Below are 16,451 nucleotides of genomic sequence, written 5' to 3' on the forward strand. Positions count from 1 at the left end.
GAGTGACTGTGAATAAATACATGCAAGTTATTAATTTTTAATCATTAGAATTTAGGACTTTAGTGGAAGCTGGAACCATACGTAGGTTTTAAATAATAAAAAACCCACAATGTTTCAATGTAAGAAGAGCAAGAAACTGAGGAATATCAGGAGAATGAACAGAAAGCAGTGGCCTTAAAAATATTCCTGGAATGAACATCATTGTAGTGACTGGACTGCTGCCAAGACATTTTATTCTGTGTTTTTAAAAATGCATAGACTAGGAGAGTCATAAAAGAATGTTTTGTCTCTGGAATATGCTGGGAAAAAAAAGCCAGATATGATTAGACTTTGACATGGGCATTCATCATGCTCCAAACTGAATCAGTTATTAATTCTGAAGGTATTAAATATGGAATGGGTTGTGTGTTTAACAAAGTCTGCAGTACCACTCATTTATAATAAAATGTTAGACTGACAGAATTTTCAGAAACATCCTCCTGCACATTAAGTTGTGTGAACTTGACCAAGTCGCCAAGCAGCATCCTAAGACCCTGACGTTACAGAAAACCTTTGGAGACATCTACCACCATGCTGATAACATGAAACAGGAGTGTCAGGATTACTTCCAAGGAGATGGAAAAAGCATTCTCATCCAGAGCACAAGATGTACAGATTTCTTACAGGGTTCTCTTTTTGGAAGCTTGCAGTGCACTGGTTCCTCTCTCCTGGAGAAGTTCACATCTTCCTCTGAAGATGGATGGTGGGGATATCTTCCAAGGGTTCAGCCCATTCCATCATTTTTCTCTGCATCCCGGTAGCAGGAAGGTGAATCTCACCTCCCTTGTCCTTAAGATTACCTCTGAGGGCACATATGCAACTGCTTTTGCCATCTAGTTACTCATTCAGCACAACCCCCAGGGAAGTTAGCAGCTCTCGTGGTCCTGACTTCTGTGTGGGTGCGGATATGTTTGCATGCTACAGTGCATTGAAACCTGCCAATATTTATTGTACTGGTAGCGAGAGTAGTAGTGCTACAAATTCAGCATTTCATAGCATCACACCATTTCCACAGATTCTGCACCAAAGTGCTATTCCATTTTTCATCGCAGCATCTCTGCTGTACTGAAGAGAGAAGCAGGAGATCATTCTTCTAGCAGTGTTTATTAGCACCATTGCTTATAACCAAGAGAAGTTCCCTGGGAAAAAACAAACAGCCATAGCTCATGAAAGCACAGAAATTAAGGACACCCTACCAAAAAGGGACTGTTCTGTGCAGAAGGGCTTCCACTCTAAAACCATAACTAGGCAAAGGGATTGCAAAGCATATGAAGCACACAAAGCAAAACTAGAACACTGCCCAAGGGCCACCCATTCTATGGACATCCCATGCTTGATTTTTAATGAATTTTGCTTTGAAGACAGTACAGAGCCTCCTGCATTGCTTTGTAGACCTTACTAATAAGGAAATCATCGCACCAGAGGAGTACTCTCCTCCTTCCTGACTTCTGTTGCCAAAACGATTTTCTCAGAATGGGAAAAGTCATACACATTAACACTGCCTCAGACTTCATTACCAGAGGAAAGTGCCTTCTGAACCATGAATTCCTGATACTGAAGATCATCCATGGAAAAAGCCTTCAGCTTTACCTCTGACATTCAAAGGTTTTGCTTATTTCAGCAAGCGTGCACACAATTTTCAACTCACAGAAATAGAAGAAAAAATGTTTTCTTATGTCTACTCAGTGTAATAAAGTGGAAGGGAAAGTAAATAGGGTAGTTTTTATGGTTCTGTATTAATCACAGCTGAGAAGTGATGAAATTTATTCTCTATATATAACACTGTAGCAGTAGTAACATGCTGAAATCTCAGCACCACTCCTACCTTCAGTTTTAGGCAGTCTGCACACAATCTTTCACATTTCTGCTACAGAGATGTGATCAAAACCAGTTTGACCAAATGCTTGCTGGTTCTGTGTGCTGTCCCATATCCACATGATCAGAAGCTTGTTTTATTTAACCCAGTAGATACCAGAGCTGTTCAGCACAGCAGATGGTATGCATGAAGTGGGAATCCTCACAGAATTTCTGTGCAGCTGAATTAAAATCAGCATGGGCTGAAGTAAGTCACCCTCAAGCCAGATATGAGCATATACATACAAATAAGCAGCGCTCTAACCAAACTAGGTTAAATTTGCTCTTTAATCAAACCAGTGCAAGCTTGCTTCTAGACAAGGCCCACTAGAATTTGCTACGCTGTTTTAAACTTTTAATACTTCTGGGCAAGCAGCTTATACACCCACTGTGTAGCTAATATTAATGGCTGAGCTGTAAATCCTTCACAAGGGACTTTGTGGAAACACTGATATATCCATTAACACCACAGGAAAATGCTGCTGGTCTCTTCTGTAATTACAGCCTCTTCAAAGGAGAAGTGCCTCACTTGGTCTGCAGAGAGAAGCTCCCAAAGCCTACATGAGAGCAGGCTGATTTGTCACAAGTCCTGGTGGCAAGGACACGAGTACATCAGCTCCCACAGATCCTCACCCAGGTGCTACAGCAGCAGAGAAGAGTAACACTGCATTCTACCTTCCCTCTACTTTCTTGTTCCTCTTCCTCACTTGGTACACCCACACATTTTTCTGTAATGCATGCTTCCCCAACACCCATCAAGGCACCAGTCATGCCTTCCCTATATGTATCGCTTCCATCTGTAACCCAAAGCTCCTTGCAAAAGGCAATAAACTAGCTGTTTCCTCTGCCTAAAGTCAACCAGATGACCTGTGCTGAATCTGGGGTTTGAACCAGGAATTTTCTAGGCCCTGGACCAAGGATGGGACATGCTGTACTATTCAGCCATCTGAGGTCACATGCAGCCCTCATGGAAATATCTGAGCTCGCACAGGGCGCTGACACTAATCCAAATCAAGTAAAAATAATGAAAACTATTTTCCGTCCATTTGAGGCACTTGCAAATTACCATTCACTGTCATATCTGAGTGCCAAGCACTATCAGACACACTGACAGGCTTTGAAGCTTCCAGGATGAGGTTGTGTTAATGCAAGCCTGCCTCACCACAGTACTACAAGAATTATGCAGTGGATACTTAAACTTTTGACCCTGTAAATGCAGTCTGATTCTTTGCAATTGGTTAAGAAATAACCAAACCTTAGCATGGGGCGAGGCATCAGAGAAAGGGTCATTCAGCTCAGCACCACCACATCCTTGTACAGTAATCCAAAAAGCAGCACAGCATAAGCAAGCCATGCTCACGTCCTGCAAGCCATCAGCTGTGGGTGGTACTGCACGACATCCCATAGAGTAGGTGGCTATTTCCAAAGAAGTCAATCTAGCTTCCCGCTGGCACAGAGTTCAGCTGGATCTCAACTGTGGTAAATGCAGTTTTAGGGCCTTGCTAAAAACATTGTGCTATTGGCCTGCCTTCTTCTAGTTTCATCTTCACACTCCAAATAACCAAGGAAGAAATGCTTCCTAATACACACAGAAGTGGCCTCCGACTCTCTTGCTCATTGCCTGAGCACAGGGATTGACCAAAATGTACAAAGTTTCTACAAACCCTAGTTAGACATCAAGAGCCTACAAATACCAGAGGTGGAGAATCTGGGACACGTAATGGCTGCATGTATCGCTCCTGCATGTTGGCTTATGAAAGTGTCTCATGCTTGTGTACACCCAAGGAGAGTCCTTTATGCAGTCCTTTTTTTTTACATTTTTTTTTTACATTACATTTTACAGTGGTAGGAAAATCCTCTCTCAAGTGCTGGATTCCAGTTCATCCAGTACTAAGCTGTAACAGCATTCAAGAAGCTTGGACTCGTTTTGATGCCTAATGCTCATTTGCACTGAACATTTTGGACACTTTCTACTCTGTTTACCTCAGACATAACCAGCTGTTATTGAAGGAGAAGTATTTGAAATAAAATATAGAGGTAAGAGATCCCATTTAGTTTATGATCAAAATAAAGCAAAAAAACTCAGGCTACAAATCAGTCAACATCTTAGCATTTCCTATTAAATTGTTAGCTGAATAAATTCAGCAATTCGCTTCTTGAAGAGTTAACAATTCTTTTTGCCTACTTTGTGACAAAGTCCCACAAGCAAGGCAAGGCAAAAGTCCTCTAAACATTGGCAGTTATGACATATTTAGCCCTGTGACAGGCACGGAGACAAGAGTCACTACGCATTGGAAAGGCTTCTTTATGAAAGAATCTGAGATCCAAGTTTATATAACAAATGCTTTTCAAACAAAGAATTTTTTTTCCCCATCATCTGAAATCATTACAGTCTCTTCTATCTCCAGAAACTCTGACCAAATCTTTACCACCAACAGGGCTACCTAATTAAATTATGCCTTGTGAAGGACTTCAAAAATTTATTCGGAGCAAAAGGTAAACTCCAGAATTTCCAAAAAATAGTCAAAATATCAAAGTATTCTATGGTGAGAGCGTTCCATTTGCATTTTGACTTAGATTTTGCCACATAATTAAGAATCACTCTGATAATTAAAACGCCTAATTTGTAAGTGTCCAAGTTGAACACTGACATTGCTAGAATTTCCTCCTTTCTTCAGAAAAGAGAACACACAAGTGAGTGAAATTTCACTACAGTCAATTTATTTCCAGGAATTTTTTGTTCTGTCATCTTGGGAAAAAATAATCCACAAATTTATCTGCTTAGTGCTTTCCTGCCCAATATCTAATTAGACATTATACTTAGCTACATCCACGTATCTGATAGCATCTCCACTTCAATGATAAGGATCAAAAGTGCTTTCTCCAGCAGTATGCAGAGTACGCATCTATAATGCATACAATCAGTGGCCCTATCATGACACGCAGTTGCCTAAAAAACATGTAGAGTAGGTGTGACATCACTGAGACAATGTAATTATATTTCTACAGTATTTGGACAAGTTATTGTGAGTTTAATTACAAATAGAGGGTTTTATTTTCCCTTCACTTAAACCAGAGAGTGAACTTGCAAAACATAGTCACGCTAACCCTTCGACATAAAGAAAATGTAATGAAGTTAAGCAGGACAATTGTCTGCTTAGTCCTTTGTGGACACCTCTAAGACAAGCACTGATACAAATTAAGGAAGGATTGAATGTGATGACACGCATATACCTCCACGTTACCAAAAACATGCTCAAGTTCCAATTGCTCTCATACTGCCTTTGGGGTTCCTTTCAATTTCCACCTACACAACTGAGTCAAGAGATGGTAGCCTTCAGGTTACACAGACTAAAAGCAAAACAAATCCATGTTGGACAGCTGCAGTTGTTTCTGCATATGACTACCCCAAAGATTACTCACAAGCTTCAGCTTGTCACTGCCTCTGAGGAGCAGAGCAGCATGACTAAGTTACTCCTTGTGACCCGCTGTTTGCTGCTAGGTGTCAGTCATCAATAAAGCCTCACTCAGACTGGAACAGAGCTTTGTTATTGATCATTTCCCTCCCCACACACCATCTCAAGAGTCGGGCTCAGAATTAAATGCATCTGCTGGCAATCCACCGACTCGTGTTTACGAGAGGAAGGCTGATGCTTTAAGCAAGGGGTCACCAGATGGCTATTCCTTGCCAGCAGAGCAGCACAGCTCAACCTTCAGAGAGCACTGTTGTGTCCTACAAAGCACTGCTGAGCTTCCAGGCAGAGCATAAGATGCATTATTAGGTCAAGCACTTACTTGGCTGAAGACCACTGTGGAACTATTTATTATGGCCAATTGGGGCGAATTGCACTGGGCAGGGACAAACTATAATAAGCACATTACACCAAGCATCGTATGCCAAGATCTGACAAAGAGGGGTAAAGAACATCAGTTAATACTTCACTCATCTATTTCTCTTGGGTAATTGCACAAGCAGCTTACAGAACTTCTGCTCACACTTCATCTAACCTGCTGGAGATCATAGACCTCAATTTCCCAGCCCCAAGCACTACCTAATCCATTCAATCTGATCCCGGCACAGTCAGAAAAATCCAGACTGAACTACATAGGGTTAAGCACTGGCCAAAATATCAGCAGAAGCAGGAGGCTTGTGTGCTTTGAAACTCTGTTCAACATATGCCTGAAGGATTTTTGGGACTGCACAAAACTGTAGAAGAAGGAAAGATTGGCAAGGCAGATGTTCGTTGTTTACTGACCCCCAATGAAACCTGCCCTTTCCTTTACCCATTTGAGATGTTCAATAGATACATTGGTGCTGATTTTTAAACCATGTGCTGCCAAAAATCTGGTGTATTTCTACGTCCCTGAGAGTTTGAAAACAAGAAGTACACTAGACTAGTGTGAAAACACACTTCCTTATGGCAGGTTTATAAGCTGATCACTGGAAATGAATTTCTTGCAAAGTAACATGTTGAAAACCATGACAGGCTCATTGACAACAAGCAAAGCCCTCACATTTCTATCTCAGGAAGAGGGTCAGTTTGCAGAGCAGGCACCAAGCGATTGTTTATTGGAGCTTTTGCAGGAAAAAAAAAGAAATTTTGCCTTCCGGGTATTTATGTGGAAAAAGCTGATACTGTCACAAACACAAATAACACAAAATCAGGACTGTGAGAACTCCCAACTATGCTCAAGCTTTCCTTTCCACGCCATTTTTCTATATGGCTAGCATGGCAACATTAGAGCCCCAGCCAACATGGTAACACTTCCATCTTTGGAAGAGGACAGCATTTTGCTGTGCTTGCTTTTCCCCACCTGTCAAGCATGTCTTGTCCAAGAATATTTCCCAAACAGCTGAAAAGATGGAGGTGCAGACATGACAAGCAGAACATAATGAAGAGACTTCCTAGCAGAACTCTCAGCATTGCTCAGGCAGCACCAGCTCTCAGGACTCTCATTCATAGGAAGCCAACACCATGGAGGTTCCAGATGGAGTAACTCAGCATAGTCAGAGGCACTACTTCTGTTGTGTATTCACCCCCTGCTTTTAGAGTCACACTCAGCTTTGCTTCCACTTCAAAGATCTTCAGACCACATGACTGCAAGGAAATGAGCCCCACACAGGCAGCATAGTAGAGCTGTTGTAAATTCTGCACAACCTCAGAAGTAAACCTCACAATACTCAGTGGTACAGAGCAGCATCCTGGTATCCCATCCAGGAAGCTACCAAAACCACTGAGACCAACCTCCTCACCCAAGAATGCATATCAACAAATTGGTTATGTGCTACAGGATACGCTATTGTCTCAATTTCTTTTGTGCAGACCTGGGTATAAATAACCACACATCCATGTGGCATGTCAAACTCAGAAAAGGACCGCTGCCCTTGTTAAGCATGACACAAAGTTGAATACTAAGCTATGCACAGTGCAGACAAAATAGCTTTGTTCAATAATGTTAACTAGATTAAATGAAATATCATCCCATACATTATGGAACAGCAGAAATTGATAGTTTTTTGAAGGCCAGGCTGACATATTTTACCTCCAGCAGGGAAGCTGCCTCTCCCCAAGCCTACTGAGCTGCTAGCACAGGGCTAGCACTGCACCCCAGCTGGGCACAGGGCAGGGAGCCTGCACACCAAGGCCACTCCTGCCCTTACATTCCAGCTCATCTTTGCTTAATTCATTCAGCTCTCCTCTCATGGAAAGGAGGGAAAGTAAAGAAAGCATGGAAAAAAAAAAAAATCAGGAAGTTTTTATACAGTATTAGGTACAAAAACAGAGAAAGAATGCATGGAATATTAAACAGAGGAGAAGAAATTTGATGTTTGGAGTCCCTGACCTGGCAAAACAGCAGGGTGAGAAAGGAAGCAGGAGTTCAGACAGTTTGGCAGCTGCCATCATTGTTAATACATCATGCAATCTCCATAAAAAGCTACAAATATGGCAAAGGCCAAAAGCTTAACAGAATACATGTGTCATTAATACTTCACGTTCAGTAATGTGAAATACTGCAGACCCTTGAAAGGGTACAGGAGCATTCTGAGCTGAGGAAAGCCTCCATGTGCAGCACAGCCCTGTCAAAGGGAAGTCAGTACAACAGAGAAGGCCTCAAGTGCCAGAATGAAGCATGCTACTGCAACAGCATTACCAAACTATAAACACAAAGGAGAAAGGATGGCTTTGATAAGAACCAAGCATCTTGCCTTCAGGTCTCCTGAGAGAAAAAAAGCTTTGAACAACAGCACTTCAGATAGCACAGGAGCTATCTGCATCTTACTGGTTCACAGCTTGAGCCTTTGACCAGGTTACAGACAGCTACAGTACCCAGCCCACTGCTGTGGAACACACAAGTTGTAATTAAGCAAGTGAAGTTTCCTGATGAACGTACCTAGGGATCTGCCATTTGGCTGCTGCTCTTTGTTGCACTTCCTATTTTACAAGTGAAGGTGGTAAGCACAAAATTAAGCACTTGAGAAATAAATCATTGACATACTCCAAACCAGATGCACTGGATAATGACATAAGCAAGTTTGGGGAATATTCCCTACTCGCTCATATCAAATTTCCATCTCTTCAACAGATAGGAAGGCAACAAGCTACCAAACACCTTAAGCTGTTGTTTTCAAGTTTTATTAATGTATTCCTACTGCCATTTTCAGCTCCTAGTCAATGACTTTGATAGCTGACACATCGTTTCTATCACATCTTATTTTGCTGAAGGCATTTTTCAGCTCCCTTAAGCCTCTCCATTTCCAGCTCCTGTGCATGCTTTCGTGCTACTATTAATTTAAATGACCTTTTTCCTCTCTTTTTCAAATTTAATGAGATCCCAGGATTATATCTGCACTTATCAGCACCCACAGAGTTACGGTCCCCACTTCAGGTTGTAAACACTGGAGTAAGGCATCTCACAGACCAAAGAAATCCTACAGGCAACGTAAGGCTCTATTTATGCCATGCACCTTTCTCCTCTCCAGTAACACCCAGTGAGTTCTAGCTTCCTTTCTACCTTTTGTCTCTGGCATAGCTGGACTCGGGAAGAAGCAGAAAGTCATCAGCCTTGTAACCTAATCCAGTGAACACTCCTAAATAAGTCACTTGCAGCACATTCATGTGAAGAAGTGTCAGCACAAATATGCACAAAATATAGCGGTAAGAATGGGATTACAGAGAAATCAAGTCAGAGTTTCGTGGTAAGAGTCTACAGTGATACAAGTATCATACTGTTTTACTTCATTCTTAACAGGGAGCATCCTTTGGTGTTGGGAAGGTATTTAGCAAGCTTTGATTCTGTTTGCATCTCACTAAGAGCTAGGCTGAGATCCAGGAAGATTTTTTCTAACCTGTCTTTCTCCAGCCTCTATGAGAACAACGAGCACCAGATTTACTCTCCAAAGCCTGGGAGGTCACACATCTAGCACTGGGGCCCAACTGAGAACCCACTCCCCTTTATGCTGTAGACCAGCAACCCTATACCCACCTTCTCCTCCAGCTTCCAAGACAGCATCAGACAAGTAAAGGACCAAGTCTTCCCACCCCTCCTTGGCATGCTGGCCTCCCACAGCTTGCTTCTCCAACACCTCGCCACCTACCACTCCTGTTCCTGCTGGGCTACAGCCTTTTATAGCAGCTGTTTTTTGATTGGCACTTATTCACAGATGGGGGAGGCAAATAGGTCCTTCATTAACCCTTTTCAGCTTGCTGCCAAGTGTGGGTGTGGGGGGTTATATGTCATTTTTGTTAATGAAGTGCCTTCTGGAATTGAACCCTGTGCTCCTTTTTTATAGCTGTGTCATTTGACGCATCTAACTGGAAAGTAGAAACAATATATATTCTTAATCCTATTTATTGTCACTAAATGAGGTGGGGAAGCAGCTGGGTGCAGAGGCTGGCTCTGAACAAGCATTTTTCCTTTACTCATGGTAAATTTTAAAAATTAAAGGCTTTGGAAAATAACACAACTATGAAGTCTCCATAGCCCTCTTTGTTTGATTTTTGTTTTGCTAAATGAGGCCTAAGATAAACAGGAAGGAAGAACAGCAGCAGTTCCCTTCCCCAATTTTTCTTTACATCTATCCCCAAAAGCAAGTTCTGTGTGGGTCTATCACATAGCATTCAACATGTGTTTGCAAGGAAAGCTTCCTGAGTGCTGGTACTGTGAGAGAGAGCCAAGAAATGCGAGTGTGGCTCCCCTGGCTGACGCCTTGCTTTTGTTGCCTTTTGCTCTCCTTGTTTTGCACTGGCTCCTGGCCTAGTGCCCCTATAGGAGAAATCAAATGGAGGAGGTTTATCTAAATAAAAAGGTTCAGCACCCCACGTGGAGACGTATGGAATTTGGCTGTTTGTGAGAAGATGAGTAAGGCTATAAATAGCCCGAATTGTAAGACATCAGTGATTTAAAGAAGTATCTAAAAAGTCTCTAAATCTGTACTTACCCCATTTTCCTGTTTGTATTGTATCTGTAGCCAACCAGGAACAGCTAATTTCTGCACTTACTGCTTCCCAGAGCTCAGAACTTTGTTCTTCTTACCATGGGTTAAGGACAAATCTGGGTGGGAAAAGAGTGGGACCAGGACAAAGTACTTTAACAGCTTCTTTTGTCAGTGAAAGACAGAGCAGAAATTATGGACAGAAGACAGAAAAACCCTCTCCTTCTCCTCAGGAAGAAGCTGGAGCATTCTGCAGTCATGTGAGAGGGCTGATCACTTGATATGCCACTTGAAGCAGCTCTGCAGCTACTTCTAAAGCCACTTGCTTATCACCTCATGTTCAAAACTTTATTTACCATCACAATATTCTCTGTCTTATGTACCACTACTCCACAGGAGTGTAAACCATGAACAGAAGTACCATGCTGATAATAGACACTCATTTAAGTCATTTTAACAAATAGTCAGTTTTACCCAGTTCTGGAGGGAAAACACAGCTAATAGTTCAACAACTCAGCAAAAGCATCTAAATAAAATGTATTTGATGTCTTCTCCATGATGATATAATACATCAAAAATGCAATTTAAAACTTTCTGACAAGTTGCCGCAGGCATTATATCAAAATTAGCCTTGTGATAATGCTGCTGAAAGGAAGGAGGAGGGGGACAGCAGAACACCATGAGTTAAGAAAATGAGCAAGTAAGTAGATGAAAAGGATGTTAAGTGTGGAAGTGGCCCCAGCGCTGCTACGGTTCCAGGGAGTTATGTCTACATGACATACTGTGCACAGACATGAGCTCAATCTGTCCACTTTCCAATGTGGCCAAAGCCTTGTGGTTAACAGCATGCCAAGCCTGAATGGGAAAGCCCTGCCAGTGACTAAATATATTAACTTGGGCTCGGTGCTGTGTTAGCACAGCCACATGGAATTTGGACAAACTGGAACACAGACAGAGAGAAGCTGCACTTGCTGATGAGATACTGGCAGATGAACTCTATGTTCATCCATAAAAGCAAACAAAAGGTTTTCCTGCACTACACCACTGTGAAACCGCTCAAGAAACCCTTTCCAAATTTCACCATAAAACTGAACAGACAGGATAGAGTCCCCTGCAAGAAAGAATGCAGTAGATGCACATTTGGATAGGTTTCTAACTGGCCCAAATAATGCTTTTTCCAGGCTGCACATGGGGCAAACTCAGTGCACATCATTTTTCTCACACAAATATACAGAAATAGCTTTCCCGTGGGGACATGCAGAGCTTTACACCTTAAAGGTGAAGTTGCTTTGACAGGCTCCAGCGCTTGCATTCTTGATGACTGCTAAAAATGTGGTAGCTGCACAGAAGACCAGTGCTTAGAACCAGTACTGGTTCCCTGATAATTTTGCTCACGTTCATCTTCAAAGATTTTCTTGATTTGATACCTGACACCAAGTAGTGAAAGAACCACTAACACAAGGGCACTACACACAGTCATGCTGATTTTATAACTGTGAAACTACACCTCATTTGAGGAATGGCTATTCTTCCAGCAACTTTACTTCATTCTTTGTTGTGATCCCTGGAATTGGCAGTGCTGCATTGTTATTTTTTTTAATATGCTGCATATATTTAGAATAGGAGAAAGATTCACCTTTTACAAGGGCCTGAATCAGGACTTCTGTGAGGTATCAAGAAACGCCTTGAGTTCCCTCCCTTGAGTTCCCTTACCTCTCCAGTGCAATGCCACACTTCCTGGTTCTAATCAGGAATACAAGTACCAAAGTTGAACAGGATTTAGAAATAGTTATTTTTTTTGTAAAATCAGAAACAGGAAGTATCAAACATCCTACGAGAGGGCTGGTTCTCCTGAGATTGCTCTACCTCGGCTTAGTTTATTCAAATGGTTTTGAATAAACAGCTGAAGCAGCTGAGAGCTTTACCCCATCTTAACATCTGACCCCCATCTCTAATACTGGAATGGACCACTGTGAAATTAGATCCAAAAGGAATTTCTGCTTTCACAAGTGCTCTGTTCAGTGAAACTTCACATCTACAGACCAAATCTGCAAATTGTCACCGTGCCCAGACAAGTTACTTGTCATTATGATGATCTGAAAGGCATCCATACAAAGAAATCATTTTGACTGAGCTTCATTCCTCAAGGACAACGCCAAGGTTAATTTATTTGTTTTTCACTTTCAGTTGGGGGTGGACAGACCCTGGAAGAGGAGTGTTGTTTGTCAAACCCGTTTCTGTGAGTATTTGCTCACTGAGTACTGCTACTAATCCACACCTTCCCAAATATCCCCAGGAACGTAGGCTGTGCTCATAAGCTCTGTTTTTTTTTTGGTTTGTTTGTTTTTTTTTTTTTTTGCTAGGTAGAATTCTCCAAGATTTGTAACAGTGACAACTGAGATAGCTAAATATCAGTGACTTGTGACACAAGAAAGACACCAATAAGGGGAAGACATCATGTACACGATGAATAAGTGTTGAAATAGGGAACAAAAAAGAAAACGTAATACTAAAAATGATGCTGCCCATTTTACTTGGGGAGCAGAATCACGGATCTATAAAGAGGAAAGCTCTCCCTCCCTTCAAAAACTGTTCTCTGGGGTAAAAGCAAAATATCTAGTCTTTTTCCATGGCCTCTTTTGTAATGTGAGATGGGAGCTCACTGGAGTCCACACTGGTATTAGTGAAATTTTCTGAGGTTCCCTCCTGTTTATGGGGCCTTTCTGAACTTCCTATTTAACATAATCTTGAGGCCCTCAAGAAAAAAAATTGGATTTACTATACAATCAAATTCCATGTTACCTAAAAAGAGATTCCAAGACCACAATTAAGTGGTTATTTAGTCACAGGTGTACGATAGCCAGCTACAACACCATCTCTGGAAAAAAACACCTTTCTTAAAATAACCATTTACACAGAAAAGTTTGGCTCTCATTAACATCACGATGCAGCTCAAGGAATGTATTTCCAAAATACAAAAGTGTATGGTGAAGCTACACTTATTTAAGGTAACACTACAGAAAGACTGCATTTTGAACACACTGTATTTCATGGCAAGAAGCAATAAGTACAGGTTCTCACCAGTAGGATTCTATTTTCTTCAGCTGTAGTTCAGTAGCTACCAACTAACGAGTGTTTCGGCTTTTCTGACCTTCCACTCCTCAATCACACTACTAATACTTAATGAAGATACATTAATGCAACAACTGGACAGATTGATGCAATGGGAAAGGCGTTACAACAAAGGGTGTGATGATGGAAGGACCAGCACAACAGAAAGGTGCTATCAGAAAAGGAAAAAAGATCACTCACCTGCATCACAAGATCGAAGGTCCACACAGGAAGATTTCAACAAGGTGAGATCTCCAAAAAATAAATCCCTCCCCCATGGCAGTCAGCCCTTAAATGAGGTCTGAGAGAGGTGCAGCCAGACTCCACCCCTTCTGGTCACACATTGCCTTCACCTGTGCTCCCAGGGCTGAGGGGGTCCTTTCCCCACGTGCTCCATTCAGGCTGTGCCTCAGTAGTTCCCATACAATCAATAACTTCTGGATGATGGCATAATTCAGATGCTATGTCACAGATATATCTACAGTGGCAGAAAAAGACTTTAAAAAATAGGTACAGGCAATATTTCAAATTGGGTATAAATGCAAACAATCCTGTTTAAAAAAAAATAAATTGCAATGTGATTTTGGTATTTTTACTGGGAAATGTTGCTTGCAACACAAAATAAAATATTAAATTTTAGTCCCACACCAGATCTCCATGTTCCAGATTTTTGGTCAAATATGGACTTGGACTCAGAACTCTCCTTAAATTTACAGATGTATGTTTAGCAGTAAAATGACTTTTTATTGACAATGTGTGTCATATCCATTTACGTTCTGGCCAGCCCTCCAGTACTGAAAACCATATGGCTGTTGTTTTAAATAGGTTGAACTCTTTTCAAAATCCATTACAACAAGCGTGCTAAACACCAGCTTTCTGAAATGAGCAGAGTTTGTTTAGCCCTGTCTGCATCAGCAGCTACGTGTGTACAGTGAACTGGTGGCTGCTGAGGAAAACCAAACCTGCTACCTTCATCAGTAGTGGGACATTTTGTCAGGCCACAATATTTAACACTCTTGAGACACGAAGGACACAGACTGAAATTAAAAATTTTCAGTGTGTCCATCTGTTGAGAAAGCTCGATGAGGAACAAGTGAAAGAAACATAGTTTGAGGTTGACATTGTTATCCCAGCATCAGAACTGGGCTGGAAAGTAATACAAGTCCCAGTGTCAGCTGTTCATGATATGAATGAAATTGCCAGTGATCACCAGATACTGAAAACTGTATCAGTCAAGACAGGAAGGTGTTGAGCAGAAGCAGCAGCTGGACTGCTGTCACGCAGACTGCAGATCTGCTTTTAGCTTTGGAAGAGCATCAGAACATCCGGAAGCTTGATGGCATCAGGTGCTAATGGTGAGCACCTCTCTTCAGAACAAACCCCTTGCTAGTCTGGGAAGTTCCACCCCCACCACTCTGCAGTCTCCCAGACAATTCAGCCTCATAAAGCCTCCCACACCAGATCAGTCTGCATTGCTAAGCTATTTTTCTTTGCATTTACTTTTGTTAATAGACCTTGCTTGTAACTTTGCTATAGCTTGTGCTTGCACTGCCCCATTGAATGGCAGTAATAATTAATAGAGTTATTTATTGTAATAAAATACAAGTGACAAGAGTGATACATGATAACCGACCAAAGATCCCCTTCCAAAGAAGAGGCTTTTCTCAGATGGTGCTCTTGTGCCCATACAGCCCTAAGAGCCACACACCTTCCTTGCACCCAGAGTGGGAGCACAGCAATTCACTGCCCCAGGACAGGATTGTCCCATTCCTGTTAGGAAACACAGCCCAAAACGTCACTCACAATCTGTTCTAATTAACAGCATCACTCAGAGGAAGGCAGTATGCTGGGCATTCTGCTCGATCATGAGGAGATCAAAGACAGAACTGAGTTATACGTGTCCTGCTGATTTCAATGCAATTGTTTTGCCGTGGATGAATGCAGAATTTGGCCGATATCAATTATCAAACCACATAAATAGCAAGGTGATTATTTTCAATCTCTCATTCAGCATGTGGCTCAGTGACTCAGCTACTTCACTTGGTTGCAGCCTTCTGCAATTAATTACAAATTGTTAGACACAAATCCCAACCACAGGAAAAAATGAACAGTGCAGCCACAAAGAAAGAAAAGCATGTTTTACAAGGCTCCAAAGAGCTGGAAACTCAAGTTTGTTGTCTTCAAATACTCCCAGGGATAAAGAAGAAAATAAGCTTGTGCAAACAAGGGAACAATGCATCTAGGGGAAGCCCTGACTTCTAGCACTGTATTACTTTGTGCAATACATTAATGTTAATCTGACACAGCACATAACTGGAGAACTCGAGTTAAATAAATGAAATCAGCTGTCTGACTTCTTTAAGATAAATGATGTTATTACAGCATAATTGTATAACCCCATATAGCTTACAGCAGCAAAAGGATGTGTATTTCACATGCCCTACTATAATTACATTCCCATTATAATTTTGCAGTTAGTTGCTATGAGCTCTGGTCATGAAAACATGCCAATTTTGTATGGGATTGAAGTCTGCCTAATTTTAGCAAATTGAGAGCTGCACAAAAGAAAAGAGATAAATACTATGTTGTTATTTTTCATTAGAGAATTGCTATATTAAGAGGCTGTGATCCAGCTGTGTTTGTTTAAATAAAAGTGTGATTTGAATACCTCCTACAGCTATGTTCCTGCCAATGAATAAAAGATAAAATGCGGCTCTGGTTGGATGTTAGTCTCTGAGTTCTAGCTGACTCAGAGATTTATTGTTTAACATAAGGAAGTGAAAAGCATGTAGAGCAGACCACACACAGGGCTCTTTTGTGTATTGTTTCAAGCCATACCACTAATAGATTTGTTCCACCAAGGCTTGCAGCAATTCAGCTGTGCTAAAATGCTCCACTTAACTGTGAAAAAAATAATAATAAAATAGTAATTATGTCTAGATGGCAAATGCAGCTTAGACTAACACCATGAGAAATGTAAACAGGAACTAATACCATTCGAAGCTGTATGTTA

The 16,451-nt window shown here is 41.4% G+C and overlaps 1 long non-coding RNA gene across 1 annotated transcript; it reads right to left on the bottom strand.

Moving 5' to 3' along the window:
* Window positions 1-206: 206 nt before the first annotated feature.
* Window positions 207-13,688, bottom strand: LOC122181529. The gene is made up of 3 exons (XR_006179464.1): window positions 13,640-13,688; window positions 10,334-10,446; window positions 207-1,178 (listed from the first exon to the last, which is right to left on the bottom strand). It is a non-coding gene; the product is annotated as an uncharacterized LOC122181529 (long non-coding RNA).
* Between the last annotated feature and the right edge of the window lie 2,763 nt (window positions 13,689-16,451).

The sequence above is a fragment of the Lagopus leucura genome, unplaced genomic scaffold (genome assembly GCF_019238085.1).
Source record: "Lagopus leucura isolate 7727_CA_CO unplaced genomic scaffold, USGS_WTPT01 Super-Scaffold_100009, whole genome shotgun sequence".
Lineage (NCBI taxonomy): Eukaryota > Metazoa > Chordata > Aves > Galliformes > Phasianidae > Lagopus > Lagopus leucura.